At 38.4% G+C, this 14,149-nt stretch overlaps 1 protein-coding gene and 1 long non-coding RNA gene across 9 annotated transcripts in view; both read right to left on the bottom strand.

Annotated features, from left to right (window-relative positions):
• Glis3 (GLIS family zinc finger 3) overlaps positions 1 to 14,149 on the bottom strand; it is a 432,619-nt gene that overhangs the window by 401,645 nt on the left and 16,825 nt on the right. The gene's annotated exons all lie outside the window — the stretch shown is intronic.
• Positions 181 to 12,370, bottom strand: LOC125617890. The gene is made up of 2 exons (XR_007349013.1): positions 12,304 to 12,370; positions 181 to 12,265 (listed from the first exon to the last, which is right to left on the bottom strand). It is a non-coding gene; the product is annotated as an uncharacterized LOC125617890 (long non-coding RNA).

Here is a 14,149-nt window from a genome sequence, read left to right as displayed (position 1 = left end):
ATATGACCCAATTCAAGCCAACATCTATCTCACCAAGGTTATAGCACTACACTATGCTATATGTTGCCTCTAAATGTCACTTTCTGAAAAAATGAAGTGATTGAGCTAGAATGCAATATCCTAACTGGTTCCCCTCCCTTCCAGCCTATTGTCAACACAGGAACCATATATCCTTTTTTAAAAATGTTATGTAAATACTTTACTCAAAACCCTTCAAAGAGTGTCCATCACACTTTGCAATCTCTGAATTTCCTACTTCTTCTATGAGGAACTAAGTGGTCTAGCTGTACCTAAATCAATTCAGGATCTATGTACCTGCTTTTCTCTCTTCTGGGAACACTCAAATTCTTTAGGTCCCCATGATTCTTCAATTGAATCAGAAAAGCCTTTCCTAAGACACTCTTTCTAAAATATTCTCCTCATCCCTCTGAACTCCTTTATTTCACTTTGTTGATCCCATAGCCCTTATTGCACCATGACATCATATCTCAGGTATTCATTCATTGGTTGCCACTCCCATTAGCATTAGGTAACTGCAATTATTTGAGACTGTTCACAAAGACACACAATGTGTTCTCAAATACACAGTAAAATAACATCTTCTACCCTTAGAGTTCACATCTTGTAAAAGATAAGAGAAAAACACCTTAATCTCAAAAGACCCAGTTATCTGATTTGAGAGTCTATGCACATCTCTTAATATGCTACTTAACATATTGGCATTTCTTATGTAACAGGCCTTATGTTAAAATTCTAGGCATGCATTATCTTACTTAATTTTTTTATGAAGTAGGTACAAATATTATCTCTTAGAGTGGGTAACTCCCTTGCTTAAGATCCCAGATTTTGAGAGGCAGAGCAGGGACTGAATCTATGATCTATCACACTCCTTCCAGGTCTGTACCCTTAGCCACTACACTATGCTATATATTGCCTCTAAATGTCACTTTCTGAAAATGAAGTGATTGAGCTAAAATGACTTCTAATGCTTTCAGGCTACTTCCTAACACAGGGGGGAAAATGTTGTCACTTGAGTTACTTGAAATTTTATTAAATTTTAAATCCCACAATAAAACTATTTAATCCAAATACAGTCTAATGAAGATTACTGGCCACATACTGATGCTAAAACATGCACACAGAGATCATGTGTCACGTTAAGATCATGAGGCATCAAATGAGACTCTTATCATGCCACTTCACCTTCCATATTACCCTCATTATGAATTCTCCCCTTCTAGCAATTATAATTAAACAAGAACTAGTAGAGGTGACAAGTTTACAACCTGGAGTCAACCAAAGCAGAATACTTTAATAAAATTCATTTATTCTGATTCTTAACTTCATCTGTCACCAGGAAAATCAGCCATCTAGTTTATGCAGAAGGGACCAAATCAACTCCCTGCCTCAAACATCTGGTAACTGTGCAGGATGTAATGCTTCTCACAGACTGACACAATTTCTAAGAAAATTTTCTGGGACCCTATAGCTCAATTCTAAACCAACTCAAGACCTAAGAATAAATGCCATAAAGTCAGAGATGCATAAGTGACTTTGTTTCTTTCTTCTACTAACACAAACTAAGAACAAACCACTTGAGCATCTTATCAAGGTACCAATGGTCTTACTACCCATGCTATCTAGCAGATACAAATACAAGCCTATATTTTGGATACACTCCTTTATCAACCTCATTATTACTGATTGTGTATGGGATGGATATAATCCACTATGATAGTGACAGACAACATAATAAATAGTAAAAATAAAATCACAACGCAGTTCAAAGATTAGAAAGAATTATTTGGAAAACAAGCTGAATCTGCATTCAATTTTACCACTGAGCATGAGCCAAAACTATTGTGTTATTCTAAACTCATGAAAAAACTCTATCAATTGTGACACTGGCAACTCTCAAAACATAATTTCAAATCTGTTTGGACTCAAAATAAACACATAAATTTTATGAAACTGTTGATAAAGAGCCTGCAATATGACCCATTTTTGTACCAACTTCCAGGACTCAATTCTTTCACAAAAATCAAGGTGCTGGAAAATGTGGGGATGAGGAGGTAGAGAGAGAGAAAAAAAAGAGAAAGCCTGAGGGTAAAGGGCAATGCCATCACTTGAAGAATAAGAAAAAATATGTCCCCCACATACCCATTATCCCTCCTTAACCTTATGACAAGGTACTTTAAGCCAACACAACTTATATCCCATATTCAAATCTGGTATCATTTTTGCTAGATTTTTCTAGTTCCTGGGCCTTTTGTGGTCTCTGGAGTAGATCTCCAATCTTCAAACCAAAGATGAGTCTACAGACAGGCCACCTATAAAGTGAAAGAGTAGACAGCTCCCTAGGAACAAGTAAAGGTAGCAGGAAGAACCATTCTCTATTGACTAAACCTCCAGGAAAAAAAAGTAACTTATGCTTTCCCAGTTCCAGGCAAGATTAATTTCTGGATGAAGAAAACTGGAAATTTAGCAAAAAAAAAAAAAAAAAAGAGAGAGAGAGAACATCTGGCCTCACAGTGTCCAAATAGCTGAGTAAAACAAGTCTTGACAATCCCTAGCTTCTTAGCTGTCAATAGTACTACACCTACCAAGTCTGTATCTGGCACATGTAAGGAAACTTTGCTAACTCATCCTGCAAAGCTAGCTTCCTCTCTAGCTCTTACTTTCCAAAGGGTGGCCAGGCTCCTCACACCACAGTGAGAGCTAGAAAGAATCTCTGAAATAACTTCTTTAAAAAAAATTATTTTTTAGTTGTAGTTGAACACAATACCTTCATTTTATTTATTTATTTTTATGTGGTGCTGAGGATCGAACCTAAGGCCTCACACATGCTAGGTGAGCACTCTACTGCTGAGCCACAACCCCAACCCTGAATCTTTGAAATCATTTCATTCAACTTTTTCATTTTACAAAGAGTCTAGATTACTAATGTGACTCCCTTAGAATCCCAAAGAAACCTACATTTTTAGCCTCATCCTCTGACTTACCAATATCACTGCTGAAGAAATGGTAGGATTTGCTATCTATCCATTCATCTATCCATAACTAAATAAGAACACAGGATTTTTTTATTTACCAAATATACTATGTTGTAGTGTCTGAAGGAATATACTCTAGAGCCAATTGACTGGTTCATATCCTGGCTCTGCCACTTACTAGCTATGTGACCTTAAGAAAATTACTCAACTACATCTTAATTTACTCATTTGAAAAATGGGAGCAATTATAAATAACAACAACAACAACAACAACTAGCAAAATGGTAACCACCTCATTGGGTTTTGGGGCAATTTAACTGAAATATGTGTAACACTTATACCTGAAAAAATAAAATATCAAACATTGATAATAACATTTACCATATCATGCATCTTATGTAACAATAACTACCTTATCCTTTCAAATTTGATTAAAATGATAAAGAAGTCATGAAAAGGAATTTGAGGTCTCACTTTGTTTATTTTTCTGGGTTTGTTTTGAACTCTTCAAATGTACAAACTTGAATTGGCACAAAGCATTTTGAAAGATATTCAACAGTATGGGTTAGTATACTTTGCCTAGAACTAACTAGTCCTATTATGTTATGCAATTTAATAACCACAATAGATGGTGGAAAATGTCCCACTAGTTACTGGTATAACCCTGAATTTTGCTTTGGGAATTATTACTGATTTGACATCCTCCTATAGTACTCCAGGATCTGCAGTGATGCTTCACAGAAAAGGAGTCCATAACCTGTTGTTTTGATTCTGAAAGAGTGGCTAGAAGAGCAGTTGGTCCCAACTCTTCAGGGTACTGGCTGGGTCTCAGCTCCAAGACTCCAGGCTCTGGTAATTTCCAGCCTCTTCCCTGTGATCCTCCAGCCCTAGGTGGGAGCTGTTCCTGGAGTCACTGTCTATGAATTAACCTCACAGTTATAGTGTGTGTGTGTGTGTGTGTGTGTGTGTGTGTGATTTCAGTCTTCATTAAATGCTGAACATATTTCTGAGATTTAATTTTCTATGTTAAATAACTAGAGTACCTTCCTCCTTCCTGACAGAACCCTACTGGATATACCATTGGATGGGTTTTTAGTCCAAGCTCTCACAATGCACAGAATCACCCCTTACCATTAAAATTGACAGAAAAGGCAACTCATCTGAAACTATAAATCTTCACCTGAAACATTCAAAGGAAGCTCTTCTTAATATCTAGTTTTAATTCTTCCACCTGAGCCAAGATCACCTGCTCTCAGCCAACGATGACCACCAACATCCTCTATACTGCCCATATAGACTCTGTGTCATCTACACATATTGTATGAAAAGTGTGGCTTAAAGAAAGAAAACCCCAAAATTTTCTAGTGTGCCTTAAAAAGAGAGGAAAAACAAGACAATAATTGTATTCTTTATCTATTGCTACATAGCAAATAACACAAATTTAGTGGCTTAAGTCTATACTGTTCTAGAATCTCTGTCTCTATGATCAGGAATGAGCAAGGCTTAGCTGGGTCCTCTGATTCAGAGTCTCACATAGGCTTTGATCAAGGTGTCAGTTATAGCTACAGCCTCATCTGAAGGCTCAAAGGGGAAGCATCAGTTTCCAAGTTCATGTGATTAATGGCAGAGTTCATTTGCTCCAAGATTTCTGGACAGACTCTTACTGTTCTTTTCAAAATAAACATATACCAGACCATACTCCACCACACATAGTAGAGTCAGCCTCAGTTGCTTACCACATGGGTCTTTCCAACATGGCCCTTGCTTCATGAGAGCATACAAGCTGGGAAGACAATGGAGAGTCTGACCAGAGACAGAAGGCAAATTTTTTGTAACCTAATGAATTTGCTCTCTCAGCCTATCTTTGAGCTAGGACATTGGTCGTCTTCTACCTTCAGATTCAGATTGGAACACTATACCAATGGCTCTCCTGGGTCTACAGCTTGCAAACCACAGCTTGTCAACTGCACTGGCTCACTCATGCTCTCCCTTTCGCATTCATGCCACCTCCCCCCACACCCATTGGTTCTGTTTCGCTAGAGAGGTCTGACTAATACAGATACTAAGGAATTGAAAAAGCAATCTGCAAGAAAAGGAATGAAGTGGAAAAAGAAGCAGAGATAACAGATCACGTTGCCCAAAGAGAAGTGTGAGGAGGTATCAGGTGCTTATAGTCTCTCAGAAGATCTAGTTGTACAGCCTCCTCTTGGATACCATAGGATACCTCTGCTTCCTTTTATAATAAACCCCCTTTTACATAAGCTAGCACAGTGGTTCTGAGAGTCTTGAACAAGGTACTTGGGAAACCAGTGTGATGCAGCAGGAAGCACTGTTCTCTTGCTCAGCTCACCATGATGCCACCAGGAACAAGGCTCACACCAAGCCTGGATTCAGTTCCCAGCTTTGCCACACATTAGCCATGTGACACTGCTAACTCACTTCATCTTTTCAAGACTTAGGTTTCTTAATCTAATGACACATGGGGTTTTTATGAGAGGCCTTGCAGGTTTGTGCCCTAGTTATGTGGCTGAGCAGCTTTGCTGGCTGTGCACCAACCAGCCCAGAGTAAGGCTCAAAAATTAGTCATTTCTCTATCTCTCCTTTCTAATGATCTATCTTATTGCATCAAAGCCACTATTTTAAGCAAATAACAAGGGGCACTTTTAATACAAATGGACACAAAACACCTGCAACAATTTACTTGGCAGCTGTTTTTCTGTTTCAGCTTGCTCTACTTTTCAAAATAAACATATACCAGACTCTACCCCACCACACAGAGTAGAAATTCTGCTGGACATAATGTATCTTTCAGGGAATTATTCTCAATTGCCAAGAGCCCAACCTTTTGAGTCAAAATCTATGCACCAAGAAAACAAAACAACATCTTATAGTGAGTGATATTTAGGGCTCTGGAGTCATGGGTTTAAATGCTCAGCTCCTCTACTAGGTGTTCCTGGGTGAGCTTGTTAATCTTTGTAAGTCTCTCTTTTCTCATGTTTTCAACAGGGATATTTCATAAGGTTATGGAGGATTACGTTAGGCTATATAAAGTTCACCACAGTTCTAGAGCATAGAAAGTCCTAAATAATTGCTAGCTAGTTTATTTTCAATCCTAAAACAACCAGAAATTTATGTGTTATACATAATAATATACTAATAATCATTCACTGGTCCCAAGAGGTAATTTTGACATTGACTTATATCAGGCCAATCCTGTTAAGTAGGCAATTAGGTAAGAGTCTGAATCTAAATGCAATCCAACTTGTCCCCTAAATACAGGGTAATCATGCATTCCAGTCTGTGCAGGATAGTTCTGGGCATAATTATTAATAAGATCCATTATCATTTTTGAAAGTGATAATAAATGATATGCTTGCCCTAAATCAAGCAAAACCTTTATATGGGAAATCAACTTCTAAAATATTTTCTTTTAGCTCAATGCTTATTTGTTATGGTTTAGATATTTTTTTCATTCTAGTTTCTGCAGCAAACTGTGAAAATGTAGTGTTTGGAGCTCTAAACATACACATCAAGAAGCTTTTCATACTGTCCAGCCTTAGGAGTCATAACTAAGCTGCAGACCTCTCTTCCGGAGAACTAGCCACATGAATGAAGAGGGTGGTAGATAAGCCCTCTCATGCAGCAACAGGTCCTGTGGTCAGCAGACACATACTGTCCCACACCAGTTTGTAATCAAGGGACAACTACACTACTAACAGCCCCTGCTGTTTGCAGTTTAAACTGTACATTCACATTTATCATCTAATCCTTAAACACAAGTGCCATTTCTTCTTCTACCATCTTACATGCACCAGAGACTTGCATACAAGTGAGTAACAACCTGGAAAGCCAATCCATATGGCTCAAAGGTTGTCAAAGGACACTCAACCTCATAGGTACCCAAGATCCCCAACCCCAGCCTTTCTCGGCTTCTTAACTGTCACTTTCTATCCACTCTCATGGATGTGAAGACTTGGTTTTTGGTCTTGCCCCAGTTTGAACCCTGTCCTCCATCTCCATCCTGACTCCCTCACGCTATAATGTCCCACTCTATTTATCAGCATCATGAAACCAAAGCCAAAGAGATGCCTGGGCATGTTACTACTCAAGGACACATAGCCAGGTATGCCCTTTGCCTATAACGCCCACTTGGCAATAAGGATAAGATGTTACTTCCATTTTACAGAGGAAGAAACTGAGGTAGGGAGGCCAAATGGCTTGCCAAGATCACACTCCAGCAAAACTGGACTGGAATATGGGTCTTCTGAGTCTAGCATCCCTGCTTTTTCTGTACAGCAGTGCTTCTCCAAGTTCAATGTGCACTTGCAAGGTCAGCTATGTAATTTGTAAGGACCAGTGCAAAGTGAAAATGCTGGGTCCCTTGTTGAAAAAGCAAGAAAAGAAAGTTTTCTTCTTTCTTCTAGGCCTCTCTCCTGACTTACTGGGTACTTTTTAATTTGCTATTTAGCACTGGATTTCTTTCACACTAACTAGGTGCAGACCTTGTAAGGTATACAGAGCCTCAACTACAACGGGCCCTATGAGACACTCCTCCCATCCATGCCTAGATCTCTGCTCGGGGAAGAAAGTAGCAGTGGACACCTGGAGGGAGCAGGAAACCAGTGGCCATCCTGGCACGTGGGACCACACATGAACTGAGACTCAAAGGCCCACCCCTTGAATGCTCCAGTGTCCCATCAGACTGCTTATAAAACACCGATTCAAAGATAAAATTAATAAGAATAACAAGACAGCAACCACAGAAGATTAAACCCCCAAGTGCAGAGCATCTCTCTAAACTTCGGACCCTGTGAAGCCGCTGATCACACAGTCACGAAGCCATCCCAGAGCACATGAATCACCTAGGATCTTGTTAAAATGCACATTCTTATTCAGTAGGTCTAGGGTGTCCCTGAGACTGTGCATTTCTCACCAGTGCTTAGAGGAAGCGAAGACTACTGGTCCTCTGGCTAGAGTTGAATTACAAGAACCTATACCCCACAAGATTCATCTTTTAACTTGTTTTTATGTCAGAGCCAATTATAGACCTTCTGCTTCTTTCATTATTCAAATAAGGCATCGACAGAAAAATAGGTATTAAATACACATCCCCATCCATTGTGTCTTTATAATGTGGTGAGTCAGAAGCAACAAAATCTATTCACATTCATTCCATCCACCTGCCTGGGTATAGAGACCATACAGACAGAGGCACAAAGTACTCATGCATACACTGCTGTCACTCACGTGGCCATAACACAAAGGCTCCTTACCAAGCAGACAGTGCTCTCCAGGTTCCAGAGGGGCCAGTTGTTGGAATCCATCAAGTAACAATGTCCACAACAGGAGCAAGGGCCCATTTCTCTCATGAGAATGATGGCTCAGTGGTTTGCATTTTTAAAGGCGTACTCTCTCAGGAATGGTAGCAATGTTAAATTCAAATGGCTAGAGGGTGGCCAAGGTTTCTCAGAACTCCTATAGTATGAGATCTCAAATCACAGACTCCTCTTTCGAGGTAAACTCATACAGTACATAAAGAATGAGGTGGCCAGCAAACTGAACCTCAGTTTCTTCATTCCCAATATGGAGCCAATTAACACCCTACCAAACAGAATGGTGCCTTCGATCATATCACAGGGAAAAATAAACAGGAAAGTTTGTGAACTACAAAGTACTATGCAAGTCCAAGGCTGTTCCTGTGTAACAACCTTTAAAAATGCTATAGGTGACTAATGGATGTTACATTTCAGTTTCAAGTCCTGTAGCATGGGGGGAGGGAGGAGGTTGTTAATGGAATGCACTGTATTCTTTTAAAGGTGGAATGTTACCAGACTGACAAACCTCTTTTATAACCAGAACAAATCGTGCCTACCATTCAACATCACTTGGAAATCTATCATCAATTTGATTTACACCCACCATCAATAAATCACACAAAGTAGTCCCTGTATAGCTCAGGGAGTAAACAGAAGTAAACATTGTGTTTCACCTGCCTTGTTGGCAAGACCAAATGAAAACTCTGGCCACCTCAATTGGAATAATGCCTTTGGTCTCTGGCTGATTTGGTTATTTTGGGAACCATTTATGGAATATTAACTTTATTTGCTCTAATTCTGCAGGAAGCCGCATTGGAAGTACAAGGAAATATAAATGATTAAAAAGCCAAAGTGAAAAAAAAAGCAGCCAAATATTTTGCCCCAACATTCTTTGCTAATATCTTAACTGTATCTCTCCCCACATATGGGGCCCCATTTGCTACTTTTGCAGATTCTAATATGGCTACATTCAATAGGGTGTACACACTGCTGTTAGCAGGCTTCTTTCATTGTCTGTTGTTTTTCCAGGAATAAACATAACTGAAGGAATGCTACAGGACAGTAACATTTTAAATCAGTGGCAGTATTTTGAATTTTATGATGTGGCAGTAGGAGAAAAACAGCAGGTTCACTGACCTACTAAGGAATCAAAACACTAACTTTAGGTCCAGATTACAAACCAACTGAATTAGCCAGCCACAAACAGTTAAAAATAAAAAATCTTGATGTATTATTTAATGTACATTAATTTTTAGACCTCCCAGGCTCACACAATACATTATCTTTCTTAAACCAGGTTTTTACAATATGTACACACCACACTTAAGTGACACAAAAGAGTTTTTTAATCCCAATTAGTTTGGTGTCCTTTGTTGATATTATTCTGTTTTTTTTTTTCTGACCAACAATAATGAATAACCCACAAGCGCTAATGAATAACTAACTCCCTTTGTCTCCAAGGACAGCAGAGCCCAACAAGAAATGTCAGAGCCCCTGAGGTAAAATAAAAACCTTTATAATGAAAATCTTCCCAATTATATAGTCCTAGGGGTACTAGGAATGTAGAATTGTCTTAAATATTTAAATAGTTGTGTCAAATGTGCTTAAAGTGGGGATCATAAAACTGATTTCCCAGATGCTTTGAAAAATGCATTCCTACCAGTCTAATTACAGTGAGTAACTGTTGGAACAGGAAGTAGGGGAAAATGCTATTATTGGTACAACATAACTGGGATCCTTTGCCCACAGATCCTAGCAAGGCCAGTAGGCTGCCAACTACAGAATGTCTCCCAGGCTCACACAGTGGCTCAGATAAAGAGGAACACTCTTATCTCACAGCATTAAAAATTTACATGGAGTAAGCAATCAATTTTAAAACTAATTTCTACTATCTTATAAATGTTGAGCTAAAAGTAGCCCTTTCCTCTATTTTAGGACAGAACAAATTAAATATACACTGAGGTTGCTGGGAACCAGGGTTTGTGCTGACTATAAGATGCAGAGGTATGGAAAAACTCTCATTTTGCCTTTTAACTAGAGCGCATTATCTTTTTTGTTTCTTTTTTCTTTTTTTTTTTAGTTGTAATTGGACACAATATCTTTATTTTATTAATTTGTATTTGGTGCTGAGGATCGAACTCAGGGCCTTGCATATGCCAGGTAAGCGCTCTACTGCTGAGCCACAACCCCAGCCCTAGAACGCCTTATATTTATAATTATAAATATATTATCTTTTTATAATATATTTCATAACAGTTTGCGGAAAGGGCTTAGAAGCAATGACATCTTAAGAGTCAGTAAGGCTCTACATCTAAAAATGTCCCAGTAAGGACATCTTTCACACTTTTTTTCCAAATACCATTCCCTCACAAAAATTAATGATTTCAGTCAGGTCTGGGGCAGAGAAGTACAACTGAGCCTAGAACATCTTGTTATGCCTGAAAGCAAGGTAAGGCCTAATAGGAATATGTTAAAAGGACACAGGAACTCACTTCAAGAGGCTCCCTCTGGCCAAATTTGGGACAATTCAGACACCAAAACAATGATGGTAACAAAAGATAGCACAGTAAAGTATTAAAAATTGAGAATCCATATGTCTATAACAATTCTCAAAAATGGGGCAGAGAAACTCTTATTTCTAGAATAATATCAGCTAATAAACACAGAGGAAATAATAAAAGAAGGAATTCACTATTAGCAATCACCAAGGTAGAACTGATTCAGACAAGGGTCAGCAATGGAAGCTATGAAGGTTGCTAGAGAACGGGGTATTCAAATACGGATTACTGATTAATTTTGAAAGGGAAAGTGTCCTTCACAATGTGGTGATCTGGTAACATCCCTTTAGCTAAGCAATCAAATGTGGCATCACAAATCCCAGGACAAAGAATTATTCAGTGCTTCTAGGTTTAATGCAGCGGGTAGTTCACAAATCACCTATATAGGCTTCTTGCCCAACATGGTTAACCTAAATGCAATCTCCAACAAATAATCTGACAAACTAGATTATATGACAAGAGGATCCACCACATAAACCTTTAAAAATACCAACATATTTTGTCATGAAACACAAAGAAATAAGGCAGAGGAAGAGTGCTGCTATAGAATAAGACCACAGAGATGACAACCAAATACAACACATGATCTTTGATTCAATTCTGGTCACAAGAAAAAAAAATACCTATAAAGAACATTTAGATGACCAAGTGGAAAAAGAAAATAGTTTCTAAACAATAAATGGAATAAAATAATATAAAATTAATTTGATATGGACTATATTTGAACTTTATGTAAATAACACTACTGTATCAGTTAAATTCCTTGGTTATGATGAATATTTTTTGGTTATACAACCTGAAGGATGCCTGCCTAGGAATCAGGGGGTGTTGGGCCAGGGGGGTGTTACAGTGTCTACGATTTACTTTCAAGGGGTTCAATGCACTTGAAAGAAATAAAGGTGGCTGATAAATAGAATAAAATATACTTTAATAGAACATAATACAAAATAACATAAGGCAAGATTACACTTTATAAAGTACTCAGAAAAATTTTACTTAAGAAATGGCTTGTGTAATGAACAGCTAATTAAAGAGGGGAGAGCTGGATGGGTGTCCTGAGCAAAATGTTTGAAGGGGACAGATTAGGGAAGAACTGTCCTTTTGTCTTTTGGCCTTTGTCCTTCTTCCTTCCTCCTTTGCTCTTCTCGGAATGCAGACTCCAGGTGCTGCAGTCTGGCTGGGCACAAAATAACCGGGCCACCACACCGCCTTGTAGATTCAAACAGCAACTCTTTATTCCCGAACTCTCACCGGCACTCTACACCCACGTTCTAGGAAAATTTTCCCTCCACCGGGCTCTGCGTCCCAAATACTCTCAGAACCCCTCGAGAACTCCAGGGGAACTCAAGGAGCTGGCGCCTGAGGCAGCAGGATACGCCCTATTCCCAGCAGGATCCACCTTAAACCTGGAACCACCCTATTCCCAGCAGGATCGACCCTAAACCCAGATCCACCCTAAACCCAGATCCACCCTGGTCCTTGAGCTGGGTCGCCTTTCTCAAACATTCATGCAATGTCACTGCAAATGACCTGGGTCCAAGGCAAGCCCATTTCCACAATGGAGAGTCCTCCCTCTAAGCAACATTGGGTAGGCTGACAAGGAAATTGCCATGCGTCATTCCTACTTGGCTATGGCTCTCAGCACCAGGCAGGGCTGGAGCAAGGCAGCCACTGTGCAACCAAGACTATGGAAAACTCTGTGATCCCGGACCTGACACAGCAGAGCTGCCAACCATTCACAACAAGCACCCACCCCAGCCTTCTCTTTGTATGAGAAAAATCACCTCCTATAACAAAGGTTCCCAAATGCTCTTAGCGTCTTGGGAATTTTTTTCACAGTGCCCCTAGGCCAAAAGAAACACCTAACAATTGCATGTATTAAGTAGCTAGGTGTCGACACTTAATGGCCTTTATGTACTAACAACTGTTTGAAAAAAGTAATACACATAAATTAAAAGTAATGTTATTGTTTTATTCCTAAATAATTACAATTGCTAATGAGATATGTGTTCCAATTGTGCACTCTACACTACTAACACCTTGGAGTAAGATTGGACATTGCCATCCTCATCATTTCCTGCTCATACTGATTGTCACTTAATACTTGCTACTTTTTAAATTGTGGTAAAATATACAAAACATGAAAATTTACCATTTTAACCATGCACTTGAAAGAAAAAGAGGTGGCTGAAAAGTAGAATAAAATATACTACAATAGAACATAACACAAAATAATGTAAGGCAAGATCAAACTTTAAAAACTATACAGAAACAATTAATTTTACTTAAGAAATAGCTTAATGTGATGATGGGCTAATTGAAGTGGGAGAACTGTATGGGAGTCCTGTGAAAACTGTACAGATCAGGTTAATACATTCACATTGTTGTATAACTATCACCATTATCCATCCATTGCCAGAATTTTCTTATTCTCCCAACTGAAACTTGGTAGCCATCAAACACTTACCCCTCATTCCCCCTTCCCCAAGCCCTTATGCAAGCACCTTCTGACTCTATGAATTTGATTCTTCTAAGAACTTCCTATAAAATAAAGCACACACTATCTGCTCTTTTTTGATGTGGATATTTAAATTAGCATAATTTAATTCAAGGGTTTTCTGTGTTGTAGCATGTGTCAGAATTTCCTTCCCTTTAAAGATTAATATTCCATTGCATGTTTATCCCATATTATACTTATCCTTTAATCCAGTAATGGATCCTTGCTTCTATCTTTTGGCTACGTGGATAATGCTACCATGAAGATGGTGTACAAAGTACTTGCTATTATTTTTTATAATTGCTACTATGGAAAATGTATCTTTGCAAAGATAAAACCTCACCAAAAGGAAAGAAATAAAGGTGGCTGATGAAGAGAATAAAATATACTCTAATAGAACATAATACAAAATAACATAAGGCAAGATTAAACTTTATAAAGTATTCAGAAACAAAGTATTAATTTTACTTAAGAAATAGCTTATGTAAGGAACACAGTAAAATTTACTACTGAAACTATCAATCTCCTCAAGCTAGTAATTTGCCTGGTATTCAAAAGATGTCATGCATCTTATATTCCTTTCAAAATATAAAATGTTTTTTATGCTCAAGTTCTCTGTACTACACCAGTGACCTTAATGCACTATTTGAGAACACACTATATGATGTTAAAACTATTGTTATTTGCATTCCAGTGGAGCAGATTTTATTCCTTAAGTACTATAAACATTCCTGCCAGATGAATACTTCTCATAAGGCTTCCTTGGTGATTCTCTCCTTCAAGTCA

Source organism: Marmota marmota, unplaced genomic scaffold, assembly GCF_001458135.2.
Source record: "Marmota marmota marmota unplaced genomic scaffold, marMar, whole genome shotgun sequence".
NCBI classification, from domain to species: domain Eukaryota; kingdom Metazoa; phylum Chordata; class Mammalia; order Rodentia; family Sciuridae; genus Marmota; species Marmota marmota.
This window is presented reverse-complemented; position numbering and strand designations above follow the sequence as displayed.